The 16,435-nt window shown below is 36.2% G+C and overlaps 1 protein-coding gene across 1 annotated transcript in view; it reads right to left on the minus strand.

Moving 5' to 3' along the window:
• Window positions 1–15,802, minus strand: part of cpne4a (copine IVa) — an 89,078-nt gene extending 73,276 nt beyond the window's left edge. Inside the window, exon 1 of the mRNA XM_023281916.3 lies at window positions 15,107–15,802. The gene's annotated coding sequence lies outside the window, so the exon portion shown is untranslated. The remainder of the gene's footprint in view (window positions 1–15,106) is intronic.
• Window positions 15,803–16,435: the final 633 nt, after the last annotated feature.

The raw sequence follows: 16,435 nt of genomic DNA on the forward strand, positions 1-16,435 counted from the left end.
CTCTACAGTCATTAAATGACTGCAGAGAGATAAAAAAATGGCCACAGAGACAGAAAACTTTATTAATAACTTTCGGGAACATTTATCAGCCTCAGAGTGATCGTTTTATAACTGATTTACATATTTTTAATTAGATGGAAATGCTCTCTGTCAGGATTAGAATGGTAACAGCCGACACATAGAACAAGTCCTCTGAACTAATTTAATTAGATTATTTTATCTCATTACACTTTTTTTAATTGCACCTGATGAGACAAATGAGATTCAGCTGGAAGAATGAGATTAAACTATGTGGAAAAATGACCACATCGTGTTCATAATGGTGCTCATCTGATTAACTCACGTGTCTGGACATAACAAATGACTCTCAGTGTCACACTGCTCTAATTAAATCATCTGAGGTAATGTGGTTTATCTAACGGGACTGGTTCATCATAGAACAGTTTTATTTCTGTCCTGCTCCTAGTTAAAACAACTGCAAAATGTCCCCACTTTAAATTCTTATTATTTACTATCCAAAACAAAAAAGCACTGACACATGAACAGGATTTATAAAACTTCAAGAAATCGGTCGGGAATTCTAAGTGGCCACCAACTGGATAGAAAACAACTAAAAAGAGACAAAACAGCTGCAATAAGACATAATACCATCACAAAGTAACTAAAAATAGACCCAAAATGTCCACACAAGAAAAAAAATAACTACAAAGAAATCTAAAATCTGATAGAAACACAAAATGAAACAACAAAGAAAGAAAACGAGCTGTGAAGATAAATTACCTCAAAAAGTCAAAAAAAAAACCTGTCTCAAAACAGCTAAAAAACACACAAAATGGGCACTAAGGATACAAAATCATTCAAAAGAGACACAACACAACCATAAAAAGATGCACATTACTACAATAACACACAAAACAAACACAAAACTACTAAGAATAGACACAAAGTGGTCACCGAGAATGCAAAATGACTAAATGATGACACAAAAAACTATAAAAGATGCAAAATGAAAACAAAGAGAGTTAAAATTATCATTACATGCAAAAAAGAGACAACATGGCCGAAGAGGTGAAAAATAACTATCAAAGACACAAAACGGCCACAAAGGGCACAAAACTAATTAAAAAGATACACAATACAACTTTTTACTTTGCTAAAATGTCTAAAACTTCCCGAAAATGAATACAATGTTCTAAGCATTAAAACTTTCAAAATTAATCCAGGTTTTTCAAAAGTGTCTTCACTTTGGCTGGCTAAAAATGTCTCTGACTCTAAATAAATAAATAAATAATCTTAAAACCTTCACCTTTCAAGACATATCTTCCTTTGGCAAAAGAAAAGTCTGAATTTCCAAAGCCATCCTTAAATTTTGAAAAACACATGTATTTATATATATATTTCACTTTCTTTAAGTGTCGCCACTTTTTAAATCTTCTTCCAATGAAATCTATTATATTATGTAAATATTCTCAATACTCTTACTTTAAACAGGCAAAAGAAATGATTCTACTTTCTAAAAATGACTTGTTTCCAAAACATACAAATCACATAACAAAAATGCTAAATTTTACACATTTAAAATGAAATTAAATCTTGTTGTCCAGAAGAAAAAGAAATGTCCCTTCCCAAACGTATCCCAACTTTTCCAAATTTGTTCCTAAAACTCTCCAAAAGTTCCAACTGAATGATCAAAATGCCTTCTGCATCCAAAATTTTCCACGCTTTAGTAAACGTTAATTGCCAGAAGTTTAAAAAAATAAGAAATGCACCAACGCATTTACAGATGTCAAGAAAAGAGTCATATTTAAAAAAAAGGCAAATTAAATAAATAAAGAAAGAAAATATAAATTATAATTCACTTCCGAAATGTGTCCAAACTTTTCAGAACCGTCTCTACAAACATCCATATTGTTCAAACTTTCAGGCTTTCGAAAAATGTTTTTGGGATAAAAAAATGTTTAATTTTCAAGAAAATGTCAGGACAGGAAGTCGTTTCTGCAGCGATCGTATCTCCACGGACCGACCAGCAGCCTCCTGATCAACACAACCCGGCTGTGGTGTCGGTTTCAGAAACCATCCAGGAAAAATATCAAACATCCTCGTCTTCCTCGGCAGCAGCAGCAGCTCCGGTTACATGTAAGGAGGAAGGAAACGTGAAGAAGGCCATTTCAGAAACAACAGATCCGTGGTTCACCTGCTTCCTGTCACCGATCAATACATTTATTACGCTTTAATCAAACAAATCAGATTTCAGCTTCAGTCATAAATACGGCTCACAGTGGTCGAGAATTCAGCTAAAGCAAACTCCACTGAACCACACTGTAAAAGATTAAGAGTTTTAACTGTTTTTTTAAACTATTTATTTTAAATGTATTTATTCCCTTATTTTACAGATTTCCTCTGTTATGTTGAAATACAGATAAGTGGTAAAATAACAGAAAAATTATTAACTGGAAAAAAAAGGCTAAAACTATAAACAGTGTCCACATCAATAATCGGTTTCTTCAAAATAAATTAAATTTTTCTTTCGTATATTATTTAATCAGAATAAAAGTTATTTTGCAAAATTTTGCTGTTATTTTAAAATTATGTATTTTAAAGACTGAAAGTTGGAAATATTTTTTAAAATGTTATTTCATCTGTTTTGTTAAATTACAGAAACTGTTAATAATTTCCACATTAAAAAAACTTGTATTTTTACAAATAACAATTCATTGATTTAAAGCGTTTGGCCGTAATGTAACACCGTTGTTAAGCCAGCTAAAAATATCACTATTTTACAGATATTTGCTGCTATTTTCACCTGTTTTAAACATTAAAATATTACAGTTTTAATTACACTTTTAAAAAAATAAGAAAGTTTCTTTTTAAAGCAGTTTTTAACTTGGATATTCCTGAACAATTCTGGTCATTTCATAGATTTACCCAAATCCAAAAAAACAGGTCATTTGGCATTTGTTCAATGCTGCCAAATTTTGATTTAGAGTGAGTTTTTTTTTGAACAAGAGGTTTCTTCTAGAAAAAAAACACACAACATAAGTGACAAAAGACAGTCAAAGTCAGCCATGAATAATTCATTTACTTTAAAAATCAAATTCAAATTTTGGGATGAACCCTCCATGCAGAGTGTCGCACACAGCCAGAGAGATTTGAACATCATAACAGACAACATGTTCTATTGCAAAGAGAAAACCAGAGTTCATGTTGCAGAGACGGAGACTGATGAAGCCATTAATGCAGCCGTCCATGTCAAACACATGACTAATGATGTTTCTTCAAGGTGACACATTTACATCACAAGCAGCACTCAGAGGTAGAAAACCACATGAATGTTCACCCGTCACATTCAGGGAAACTGAAGCTCATCTGAAGCTGTAGAAATTATTTTTTAAAACATGACAGTGAACAGGATGCTCTTCAGGGGTTTAGGTTCATCACAGAAACTATCAGAAGGCAACTGACCTCAAATCTAAGACTAGTTTAAAACCAAAACAAAAAAGGTCTAAAGCTATTATTTTAGTTTTAGACTGGGTCTGGACTGGTTGTGTGTATAGAATGTTAAAAGTCTGCCAAAAATCACTCCAAAACCAGTCTAAAATCAATCACAAACCAAGTTGAATCCTCGTCTAAAGTCAGTCCAAAACCAGTAAAAAAAAAACCAAGTCCAAATCAAGTACAAAACCAGCCAAAAATCAGTCTAAACCTGGGTCCAAAACCACACTAACACTAAAACAGGAAAAAAAAAAAAAAATTTTAAAAAATAATAAATTGTGCAAAACCAAGCTGAAGCCTAATCTATAGCCAGCCTAAAACCAGTGCAAAACCACATCCGAATCAAGTCCAAAACCAGTTGAAAAACCATCTAAAAATATCATACTGGTGTTATGGACTAGTTTTGAATTAAAAAAAAAAGTCAGAAGTCTGCCAAAAACAAGTACAAAACCAAATCCAAACCCGGTGCAAAACCAGCACAAAACCAAGTTGAAGCCCAGTCCAAAACCCACCAAAAACTGGTCTAAAGCCAGCACAAAGCCAAATCTAAAGCCAACTTAAAACCCAATTCAGGCCAAGTCTAAAGTCAGTTTGAAGCCTAGTCTAAAATCAGGCCCAAACCATTTTGTAACTGTAAACAAGTCTAAACCTAAGTCCATAACCATGCTAAGACTTGTCCAAAACAGGGGCAAAAACAACCAGTCCAAAATCCAAGTACAAAAGCAAGCCCAAAGCAGACCAAAACCCAACTGAATTGAAGCCGGGTCTAAAAGAGTACAAAACCTAAAACAAGCCCAAAGTAATGCAAAACCAAGTTGAAGCTCAGTTTAAAACCAAATCCAAAACCAGTAAATAATCTGTTCAAGAATAGTGCAAGTCTAACTGTAAAACCTCGCTGAAGCATCATCTACAGTCACTCAGTCTGTCCAAGACCAGTGGATAAAAAAAAGCCCAAAGTAATGCAAAACCAAGTCCAAGCTCAGTCTAAAACCAAGTCCAAAACCAGCATAAAACCAGTAAATAAACTGTCCAAGACTAGTGCAAATCTAACAGCAAAACCTAGCTGAAGCACCGTCTACAGTGACTCCAAAACTTGTCCAAACTCAGCTTGCAACAAAGTCCAAATCAAGCCCAAGCCCAGTCCAGAACCAGCCAAAAACCTGTCTGAACTCAGATCCAAAACCAAGTCCGAAAGTACTCTCCACTCAGTCCAGTCCCATTCAGTCCTGCCCTCAGCACCATGGAGTTGGTCTGGATCACATGAGGAGACATGTTAAACTAAAACACACTGAATCCACAGAGGAACCGTGGAAAGTTGCAGAACCGTCTTCCTGCTGAGAACCGGATAAACTGAACTGGAGCTGGGTTAAAGGCTCAGACGCCTGTGATCCATCTGACTACATGGTTCTGCAATTCATCACATCAGAATCTCTCTGAATGTTCTACAGCAGCGACAGTTAGTGATTAGTGGCATCTGTTGGGAGAGAAAAACACTTTGGACAAACCTGCCAGCATAATTTTCTCAGCCGAAGAGTCAAAGGGAACACATTTCCACTGGAAAAAAAGATCAATTATTCTCAAAATCCTGCAGAAACGTTCACATCTTCTCTGCTCATGTGAAAGTTTTGCTGAACACGGCTTCAACCAGAACAGTCAGACTTCAACACACACCAGAACAGAGCGGCTTCTCTGGGAACAACGGACTTATAATAAATTAAAGCAACAAGAGAAAGCACTTCTCTGTTGTCAGTTACACTCAGTGAGTTTACGTTCACCTAAATAACCAGGTTACTGCTCTGATCACGTGACTCAGTGAGCAAAGACTCAGCAGCCGACAGAAAAATAAAGGCATATATGGAACATTAAACTGCTGTATCACACTGTTTGCCTGGTAAGATGTTAGTTTGTCATTTTAAGATTGCATGAAGGATATTAGCATATCACCAAAATAACAACTCAGACTCAAACTCACCACTAAAATATTCCATCAAATCCAATAAAGTATGAAAATTTACCACAAAAAAAACAAAATAATCAAAGAAAAGTGCAAATAATAATTATGCAAATTGGCAAAAATAATAAATAGCTACAAAAAGATACAGAATAACCCTGTAAGTTTGAAATATAACAACAAAAGATGCAAAATAACTTCAAAAAAAAGATGCAAATAGATCAAACTGATCACAAAAATATCTTAAAACACAAAAAGATGCAAAATAATTACACAAAAAGATGACAATTAAGACACAAACTGACCACAAAAACCACAAAATATTATGTATAATTTAACAATACAGACAAAATTTGTAAAATACCGGCTTAAAAACATATTTTTCAATCACTTAATATGCATTTTTTTTTCAAATAAAATCATGATAGTTAAATGAAAATGAAACCTAATATGCATGCTGCAAAATCCTTGTCAAATGTCAGACTGGACACCTAAAATAAACCAGTTTATCAAGCAATCTGTCATTATAACACTTAAATCTGGAAATAAGATCAAAAAGACAATTTTCAAACAACCTATGTAATGCAAAAGATGCTTATAGAGGAACATGCTGCTTTTATCCACTTAAAAATAACTCAAATAAAGACAACGTTGCTTATCAAGACCAAACCAGTGACATTTCTCGTGGATTAAGTCAAAGGATCTTCTTCAGAGGGCACCAGATAATAAACTGAAAACAAGCTCATACAGATTCTAATAGCTGAATGTCAGATTACTGCACAGTTTTTGCAGATCTTTGTTAACTATGGTGTCACCATGTTCCACACTGAGTGACTTTATTCTGTGGCTTCAGTCTGTAGAAAACAAGCGGAAATTTGGGTGAATTTATTGATGATCAGTTTGAAACAGTAAAGTAAAAAATAAAGTCATGCATCAGAAACATCATTTAACTTTCTGAACCACAAAATCCACCAGCATGCTCTCATTAAAAACAATGCGAAAATGGTATGAATTATCAGATACAGAAAGTGTATAAACTAAAAAAAAGACTAGATTTTCAGTTTTCAGAAGGTCTCGAAGCACTCATCTATCCTATGGGGTTCAGTCGGGTAAATTCACAAACTCTAAGCTAAAAACTGTCATTTCATCAAAGTTACATTATTTTACATTTGAAACATTTCCAATAATGATGATTTTCCTTGTGTAAAGAACTAAAAATTCTGTGTTCCTCAATGTAACCATGAAGCCATCAGTGGCTCAGCTGTGAACAACGGTTACGTGGAACAAACTTAGAGTGTTTTCAGGTGAACTGCAGGCAGTGTTTGTGCAGAGCAGAGAGAAGACGAATGCAGACACCATATATAAACAGAAATGTTTAAATATCTAGTTTATCTATTCTTTCTCATTCTAAAAAAAAAAATCTGAAAAATTTGACAGTTTTTCAGATTTTTCTCATTTTAACTGTTTCATACGGCACAGAAGACATTTTAGAGGTACAGGACTTTGTTTTAGTGAAAAATGAGAACACAAAAGGAAAAATTAACCCACAGTGAGGAACAATAAGCCCACAGTCAGGAAAAATGACCACAGTGAGGAAAAATTAGCCCACATTGATGAAAAATTTGCAGACAAAAGGAAAAATTAACCCACGGTGTGAAAAAATGAACCCACAGTGAAGAACAATTAGCCCATAAAAAGGGAAAAATGACCACAGTGAGGAAAAATTCGCCCATAAGAAGGGGAAAAATGAGCCCACGGTAAGGAAAAATGAGCCTACAGTGAGGAAAAAATGTCCACATTAAAGAAAAATTACCCCACATTGACAAAAAATTTGCCAACACAAGAAAAAATGAGCCCACAGTGAGGAACAATAAGCCCACAGTGAGGAACAATAAGCCCACAGTGAGGAAAGATTAGCTCACAAAAGGAAAAATGGACCCAGTGAGAAAAAATGAACCCACAGTGAGGAACAATAAGCCCACAAAAGGAAAAATGAGCTTCCAGTCAGGAATAATAAACTTCCAGTGAGGAACAAAGGGGCCACATTGAGGGAAAAAAAAGGTCATAGCAAGAAAAAAATGAGCCCACAGTAAGTAACAATAAGCCCACAGTGAGGAAAAATGAGCCCACAGTGAGAGGAAATTAGACAGAAACCGCTCAGAGGGTTGAATGAATATTTATTGAAGCAGATCCATCATGTTTGGCTGCTTAAGGCAAGAATTCACATGAAGTTTTTATTCCTCTTTTAAGCAAACTTAATTTAACTATTCTAATTTCCATTTTCACTTCCTTAATAGTGCAGCAGCTCACAGTTTCTTCACTTTTCCTGTAAACTACAGTTTTTCAGGAAATTATGGGCAAAGTTTGCAGGTAAACCCAGAACCTGCACAGTAAAGTGTGACACTGTGGGATGTGTCTTCACACCAGGAGAAGCTGTGATGTCTGAAGGTTCTCCTCGGTCCTCTGTGAGCTGCAGGCCGGAAGTCATTTTGCAGTAAATGGCAGCGTGAGCTCAGCAGGTGGACGTTTCATGGAGCTGCTGCTGCTGCAGCTTCAGCTGCTCAGTCAGGCGGCGGATGAATCCTCCCACCAGCTGAGGCTCGCTGCATCCAACGGCAGATTAAAGAGCTGCTCATGAAAATCACATCACACAGATCCCAGTACAGCTGCAACACTACAACAGAGTTAATAATTCATGTCATTCAGGGGCGCTCTGCCCGCTGTCAGCGTCGCTTTCTGGGTAACGCTGCTGCGGCGGAACAAACAAAATGTTTGTGGAGACCAGTGAAAACTATCAGAGCTGAGAGGAGGAGGAGGAAGAGGAGGAAGAGGAGGGCAGAGACTCGACTCTCAGTTACTGTTTGATGCATCTACAGAGGAGAGAGTTTCTGCAGCAAACACTACAACAAAAGGACATTTAACAGTCAGAATATCTGACTTCAGGAGGAATGAACCACCAAAGTTAGTCAGTTATAAGACACTTTTAAGGTATTCTGCCTGTTTTTCACTCCTTTCACATTGAGAAAAACACAACTGATTTCAGATATTTCCTGAAAAGCTCCTGACAACCAGCTGAAACTGTGCTGTACTGTTCGACGGGACAATTATGAACAAAGTTTGGTACAAGTTTAAAGGGAAATGGAAGTTTTGACTCGTATTCTCTGTAGATTCACCAGAGACACACCTCTCATCGTTTCACACACCGTTGATGTTAAATATCATCTGTGACTTTTAACCAAACAACTGCTGTTGTCTGAACTGGCAGGTAGCAGACAGGTGTGTTAGATCATAAAGTGAACAGACGGACCTAAATACAAAACTTTCCACATGAAGGACTGAAACGTTTACTGGAACCCCAAAAAGGTGTGTTTTCTTTAAAAGAGTCACTATGAAAAGGTAAGGTTTACCAGATAGATCAATTTTATTTTTTAAGGTCCTTTATTAGTCTCATAAGGGGAAATATGCAGTTTTTCACATATCCCAGTTGGGGTCAGCATGGTACAGCAGCCCTGGAGCAGGAAGGGTTAAGGGCCTTGCTCAAGGGCCCAACAGTAGCCGCATCGGGGTTTGAACCACTGACCTTCTGATCAGTAATCCAGAAACTTAACCGTTGCAACACCACTGCCCCATAACATAACAAATCTCCATTATTCTCTTTCCTACATAGAACTCGAGTTGCCCACTGACTACAATAACATGCAAACTGGCCACAAAAGCATGAAAAAATGACCACATAATCACACAAGTTGATGACAAAAAGATGCAACCTAAATGCATAAAAATACATACTCTGATCACAAAGACACAAACCGACCACAAAGAGATCAAAATCGGAACAAGATTCAAACAGAGTACAAAAAGATGCAAAATGACCACAAAAGGACACAAACTAACCAAAAACAGATGTAAAATCACCAAAAAAAGCAAATAGACTGAAAAGATACAAACTAACCACAAAAAGATGAAAAATGGAATAAAAAAAAGATGAAAATTTACCACAAAGGACACAAACAAATCACAAAAAGACACAAATTTACTACAAAAAGATAGAAAATTACTAAAAAAAAGGCAAACTGACAAAAAAAGGACAAAAACCAAACAACAGCAGATACAAACTGACCATTGAAAGACTTAAACTAGCTACAAAAATACACAAAAACATAAAAAATTACCTCAAAAACACACAAACTGGTGATAAAAACATGTCAAATGACCAAAAAAAGATGCTAACTGATCTATCTCCTGCTGTTTTTGTATCCTGTTCGCTCACATTGAAAACACGCTGCTGCTTCATGGCTTTGTCTCACTGTTAAAGTTCAAAGCTCTGATCAGAAAAAGTGCAAATGAAGAGTGAAGCTGCTGCCCCAGAGCTGGATTTGGTTTCATGTTTTGTTAGTCTCCTGGCTATTTTAATGTCCTTTACTTTCGTCTCCTCTATTGTGCTCCATTTTATAATTTTTATCATGAAGAATCTTCAAAACTTCTGTAAAAAAGTGGAGTTTTAACCCAGAGAGACCAAAACCTGCCTAAAATAAACTGATGACATTGTGCTGCCGAACTGGAGAAACTGTTCATGCATTACTCGCCGTTAGCTCTGCAGTCGCACTGTTTAAACAAGTCTAATTAACCACATTTATCACATCTCTGATTTATAGCAGTTTGTTAACAAGTGCAGCAAAATGCAAACAAACAGCTCAGATCTGTTGCTGAATGATCTCAGTCACTGAACTGATGGTAATGTTCAATTTTATTCAGAATAGCCACAAATTAAACACAAGACCACACAAAATGGGAACAAAAAGTTGAAAAATGGCACCAGAAATGGTCACAAAAAGATGTAAAATGGATTTAAGATGTAAACTGACACAAAATACAGTAAGCTAACCACAAAAGGATACAAAACGGCCACAAACTGACAATAATAAGATGCAAACTGGCCACATAAAGTTGCATACTGACAAGAAATTATACAATATAGCACGAAAAAGTCACAAAAAGATGGAAACTGGCAAATAATGATGCAAAAAGGTCAAAACTATGCAAAATGACCACAAAATGCTGCAAACTGGCAAAAAAAAAGATGGAAACTGACGACAAAAATGGTACCAAAAAGCCACAAATGACCGCAAAAAAAATGATAATGGTGCAGAAACGATATAAAAAGGCCAGAAAAAGATGTAAAGATAGGAATGGAAAGATGCAAATTGACTCCAAAAAGAGGCAAAATGGCAGCAAAAAGCCACAAACAGCTACAAAAAGATGAAAACAGTCCAGAAACAGTGCAAAAATGCCAGAAAAAGGTGTAAAAAATGGGATTGAAAAGATGCAAACTGAACACAAAAAGAGGAAAAATGGCACCAAAAAAACACAAACAGCTACAAAATGCTGAAAACTGGCAACAAATCATGTAAAAAAGGCAAGAAAAAGATGTAAAATGGGAACAAAGTGATGCAAAATTACCAAAAAGACACAAAATTACACACAAACTGGCCAAAAAAGGCAACATCGGAACAAAAAGAAGCTAAGCCTCCACCAAAAGATGCAAAATGTGAGCTAAAAAAAAAGACAGAGAATTGCTACAAAATAAATTATCATAAAAATGCTGTAATGTGATTCAGAGAGTTAATTAAATAAAACTTAGGTGTGATCTACAGTTTAACTCACAAATAGAGGTGACAATAAAGGAGAGAGGAAACACAGATCTGTGATTGTCAGTGAAATGCATCTTGGGAGTTGCAGTTTGCTGTTTGTGTCTATGAAAGTTGTTTTTCTTCTGTAGTAACGTTTTAAAAAAAAAAAAAAAAAAAAAGACTTCAAATGTCTCCACACACCTCGCTGCTCTGTACTACAGCACCCATGAGTCTCAACAGCCGTTGCCATGGAGACAACTCCATCCTGGAGCCATGAAATCCGAGTCCGTGTACGTTTCAGATTCAGACAGCATCCTGTGATCAGCTGGATGATTAAAGCCTCCTGGGTCAGATTAGACAGTGATTCTGTCTTTATCGCCTGCAGTAGGAATAAACTAAATCTGTCAGCTGCTGCCGGCCTACGAATATTCAAACTTTAAAACATCGTGTCTTAAAATACTGAGAAAAGATTCTACAGACAGTCACCACATCCAGATTTGTAAGCCAGAATTTAACTTTTCTAAACCCTCATGTGAGCTCTGAGGCTCCGTGTGGCGTTCAAAGACACTCCGACTGGTCAGACCGGCAGAGGTTTTATCTCAGCTGCACATATTTACATCTGCTTCCTGAGCTTTTTATCACTGTTCTTCATCACAGAGCTGTAAATCAGCTCAGCTTCAAAGATTCTGTTCTAAAACACGAGCCTGCAAGGAGAACCCGAGGGATGATAAATATTTCTATCACTCACACGTTAAATTATGTGAAACAAAACCAGTAACTGAAATTTATTTGAACATCTCCGGTGCTTCTTTTAATTAACATGAAAACACCATCAGGCAGTTTGAATTTTTAACGAAACTGAACAAGCCTGAAAGACAAAAACCCTGGAGACCGATTGGTCAGAGCCCTGTTTTAAAAAACTGAGAACCAACCTCCTGCAAAACGGCAACAGAAAAATACAAACTGGCCACAAAAAGACGCAAAATGGTCACAAAAGATGAAAAATAGAAACAAAAACCCACAGAAAATTTGCAAAATTACCAATTAAAAAAAAAGCCAAATTTCAAACTGGTGAAAAAGGAATGAACAATGGCCACAAAGAGATACAAACTGGCCATAAGATGCAAAATTGCCACAAAAGAGGCAAAATGGCTGCAAAAACACACAAAACATCCACTAAAATATACAATATTACCACAAAATATGCAAAATGACCACAAAGGACAAAACAACTACAGAGGATGCATAATGACCACAAAATAGTGTGAAATGGTTCCAAAATAATGTAACTTTACTGCAAAACCACCACAAAAAAAAAAATCACACAAAAACACCACAAAACCATGCAAAATGACCACTAAAAGATGTAAAATGGCTGCAAAAAGATGCAATATGATGCAAGAAGATGTGAAAATATCACAAAAGGATGCAAAATGCCCACACCAAGATGCAAAATAACTACACAAAGTTTAAAAATGTCCACAAAATGATGCAAAAATGACCACAGAATGATGCAAAATGGCAACAAGGAAGACACAAAAAGATGCAAAATTGCCCAAGAAGATGTGAAAATACCACAAAAGGATGCAAAACAACCACAGAAAATTTAAAAATGTCCACTAAATGATGGACCATAGAATGCTGCAAAATGGCAACAAAGAGACACAAACTTACATAAAAAGATGCAAAGTGGGAAGAAGATGCAAAACAATCACAAAAAGACGTAAAATGATCACAGAAAGATGGAAAATGACAACAAGAAGATAGAAAATGTCCACAAAAGTGTAACATGGCCACAAAATATTGGAAAATCAACACCATATGACGCAAAATGGACTCAAATAGATATCAAAACGGCAACAAGGAGACACAAACTACAACAAAAATAAACAGAACAAGCTCAAAACACCATAAATACACAAAAATTCCAAGACAATCTTCAGATCAAACCTGGTGGCTGTACAAAGTAAATTTGTAGATGATCATTTTGTTGTAATGATACTCTTAGATGCACAACTCCCTGTGAGAATATTAGACACCAACACCTCGAGGGAAATCACCACTTCACACCTGTACTGTTACTGTACTGAACACAACAAACACACACATCTCCGCTGCAACAAGGGGGAAATTAAATAAGAACATAAAACCCAGACGGTCTAATAAATACGATTAAAACTCTAGTTTCAAATGATGAGTGAGACGATGATAAAAACTGTCATTCTTCCTGTCAGAAACATGATCCAACAGATAAACACACAAAAGCCAGCAGCAACACACACAAGTTGTTCAGTTACAGATTAATGAAGAAAAGCAGCAAATAAGTATTTATAAAACTATGAGCTGGAGCCTATAAAATCTTTAAAAAAGCAGAAAAAATATTACCAGAAGAGACACAGAGTCACAGCAGAGGTCCCTGCAGGAGCATTCAATCAATACATGGACTCTTTCTCAGCCTGCCTGGCTTTAATTAAACCACAACCACCGCAGAATACAGCTACAGGCTTCCTCACACATCCAGCGAGTCACAAAATTAAGAAAACCTTTGCAAAAAAACAAAACTGACCACAAAAAGATGCAAAATGGCCACAGACAGATGCAAAGTGACCACAGAAATACATAAAATGTCCATAAAAAGATGTAAAACTGCCACAGAAAGACGTTAAATGGCCACAAAGAATGTAAAATGACTGCAGAAACATAAAAATATGTAAATTTACCATGAAAGAGGGAAATGGCTGCAAAAAAACCCCATGAAAACAATCATCACATGCAAAATGTGCACAGAAATCTAGAAATACCACAAAACAACTAAAGACAGATGCAAGATGACCACAAAATAGTCTAATATTGCCACAAAACCACTGCATAATGATAAAAATGCTCATAAATGGATGCAAAATGATCACAGAATGATGGAAAATTACCTCAAACCTATGCAAAATGGAATTAGTAGATGCAAAAAGGAAATAAAAAGATGCTAAATGACCACAAAAGGATTTATAAAACTAAAATAAATGTAAATTGACCACAAAACTATGCAAAATGGAAATAAAAGGATGCAAAATTATCATAGATAGAAGAATTGGAAATAAACGGGCTACAAAAACATACAAAAAACAATTACCAAAATATGCAAAATCACCACATATAGATGCAAATTGATGGAAAATAACCACAGGAAGACTTTAAATTGCCACTAAAATATATAAAATTACCATAAAAGAGAAAAAATGGCTGCAAAGACACACAAAACCACCAAATAAGCCTGCAAATTTACCCAACACGATGCAAAATTATCATAAAAAAGACAAAAAACAACCAAACAAAGACGCAAAATGACCAGAGAACATTGTAACATGGCCTCAAAATAATGCAAAACCACCACAAAAATCATACAGCTGACCATACAATGATGCAAAATGAGTTAAAAGGTGTAAAATGACCACAAAACTGTGCAAAATGGAAACAAAAATATGCAACTGGTTGCAAACTGACCACAGAAAGGTGTAAAATGACCACAAAACAGAGCAAAATGGACTTTATATAGATGTAAAATAGCCATAAAAGAATGCAAGTTGACAAAAGACACAAACTGACCACAAAAAAACGCCAAAAATCTAATTCCACTGCTCACACGCCCACTGCAAAATTCTCAAATCACAAAAAAATCTGAGTAAATATAAAATTCTGCATCATTTGCAGGACATTTAAAACAGCTATTTGATGCAAAACTGAGCGCAGTTTGTAAAAAGCAGCAGAAAACAATCCTTCATCCAATAATAGCAGCTGTCTTATGAGAAAAATACAACACAATATATATATATATATAATATATATATAATACAGGAGCTGCATCATCATTTCACTCTGTGACACACAATTAACGTGGATTATTGGAGCAGAGCAGCGTGGAGAAGCTCTCAGGTCGCTTAAATAATGTATGTAAATAAAGAGATGAGCAGCAGACAAAAAGATAATCTGATTTAAGGGAATAAAATGTTGAGAAATTAAGAGTTTCTGTGGTTCTTACCTGCTCAGATGTGCATGAAGAAGAAGAAAAAGCTCCAGAGCAAGAAAAGCATCCGAAAGTTTGCAGCTCAGATGAACTGAACTGAGATCAGCTCCACAGCTTCATCCTCCTCCTCCTCCTCCTCCTGCTGTGGCTGCCGGAGAGCCTTTACAGCCTCCAGCCGCCTCACACGCCTTTATAGCGGGGGAAGCCTCGCACACACACCGCGGAGAGAACCGGAGCGGAGAGCGGCCTGCAGCGACCCCTGCAGGCCGAGCACAGGCAGCTCAAGCCGGGCGGCAGAGCGGAGGACTGTCAGTGCAAAAAGGGACACGTGGAGGAATGAAGAGTAGCTCCCAAAAAAAGTCAGTTCAGTTTTCAACGAATTAAAAACACATTCAAAAGTTTGATGAAATACTTTCAGCTTCAAACTGTCACTTAACTAAGTGTAGGGAAATCACCACAGAGAGGGGAATCTTGTCACACACATATAAATAGGGTGACCAAGTGTCCTGCTTTGTGCGGAACTGCACAGCATTTTCATCCCTTTTTCCGCGTCCCACCGATTAAAACGCTGTCCCGCATTTTGATTAGCAGCTATAATTTTCAAAAGTTAAAACTCTAAAGGACAGATGCTAGGAGTTTTGTTTTTTATCTGGCTTTTTTCTATGTTAGTCAAACTGCGCAGATACACGATCACGACCAGATTAACCTGTCAGTGTCTTGCTGCCGCACCTTGTTGTCAGTTGCCGTAAATTGTGCCAGTCGCGACCGGTCGCGACACACCGCAAAGCAGACACAAACACTAAACTATGGATTTTGGCGGAGATAATGGAAAGTACAGCAATTTTAGTCATTTTGTGTGTTTTTGTGGTCATTTTGTGTGTCTGTGTGGTCATTTTGTGTCTTTCTATGGTAATTTTGTGTCTTTCTATGGTCATTTTGTGACTCATTTTAATAATTTTGTATGTCTTTGTGGTCATTTTGTGTATTTCTATGATCATTTTGTGTCTCATTTTAGTCATTTTGTGTGTTTTTGTGGTCATTTTGTGTGTCTTTGTGGTCATTTTGTGTCTTTCTATGGTAATTTTATGTCTCGTTTTAGTCATTTTGTGTGTTTTTGTGGTAATTTTGTGTGTTTTTGTGGTTATTTGTGTGTCTTTGTGGTCATTTTGTGTCTTTCTATGGGAATTTTATGTCTCATTTTAGTCATTTTGTGTTTCTTTGTGGTCATTTTGTTTCTCTGCAGTTGTTAAATGTATCATTTTTTGTCATTTTGTGTGTTTTTATGATCATTTTATGTCTTTCTGTGGTCATTTTGTGTGTCATTTTAGTAATTTTGTGTCTCAT

The sequence above is a fragment of the Amphiprion ocellaris genome, chromosome 9, assembly GCF_022539595.1.
Source record: "Amphiprion ocellaris isolate individual 3 ecotype Okinawa chromosome 9, ASM2253959v1, whole genome shotgun sequence".
In the NCBI taxonomy this organism is placed as follows: domain Eukaryota; kingdom Metazoa; phylum Chordata; class Actinopteri; family Pomacentridae; genus Amphiprion; species Amphiprion ocellaris.